Source organism: Myotis brandtii, unplaced genomic scaffold, assembly GCF_000412655.1.
Source record: "Myotis brandtii unplaced genomic scaffold, ASM41265v1 scaffold188, whole genome shotgun sequence".
NCBI classification, from domain to species: domain Eukaryota; kingdom Metazoa; phylum Chordata; class Mammalia; order Chiroptera; family Vespertilionidae; genus Myotis; species Myotis brandtii.
Window position 1 is genome coordinate 701,354 of NW_005356985.1, and position 629 is coordinate 701,982.

Consider the following 629-nt stretch of genomic DNA (forward strand, 5'->3'; position numbering starts at 1 on the left):
GGAATTAATGCAGGGGTGGGGGTAGGGGGGGCATGAGAGGATGGCAAGCTGCAAATGGCAAAGAAGAGGCGCCCTGCATATAACACAGGAGGGCTCAGAGCCCGGGACACGCGGCCGGGAGTGAGGGGCGCGGAGCATCAGCCGGGCCAACATGGCCTGTGCACCGTCCCATCCTCCCGACAACCGCGAGGCCCCGTGTGCGTGCCCGCGGCTGCCACAGCGCGTACCACCGACTGGCGTGGGAAACAATGCACTGTCTCGGGGTCTGGAACCAGAAGCCCCACATCCAGGGGTCGCAGGGCTGCACCCTTCGAAGGCTCAGGGAGGGTCCTGGCACCCCTCCCACCTCCTGGGGGTGCCCTGGGTCCTTGGGGGCCCTGGGCTCACAGCTGCGGCCCGTCACTCTCTGCCGCCACCCGCACTGGCCTCTCCCCTGTGTGTCTGTGTCCAGATGCCACCTTCTCATCCGGGCACCAGCCATACTGGATGGACTTTGGCCCCCCTAAACCAGGTGGCCCCACCTTAACTAACTGCATCCGAAAGCCCCTCTTTCCAGTGAGCCCCTTTCCGCGCTTCCAGGAGCTCTGCACTCTGGGGACACAGCCTCCCTTGGCAGACAAAGGAAGAGG

At 65.2% G+C, this 629-nt stretch overlaps 1 long non-coding RNA gene across 1 annotated transcript in view; it reads right to left on the reverse strand.

Moving 5' to 3' along the window:
* The window catches only part of LOC106725798, an 18,639-nt gene that overhangs the window by 1,019 nt on the left and 16,991 nt on the right, over positions 1 to 629 (reverse strand). The gene's annotated exons all lie outside the window — the stretch shown is intronic.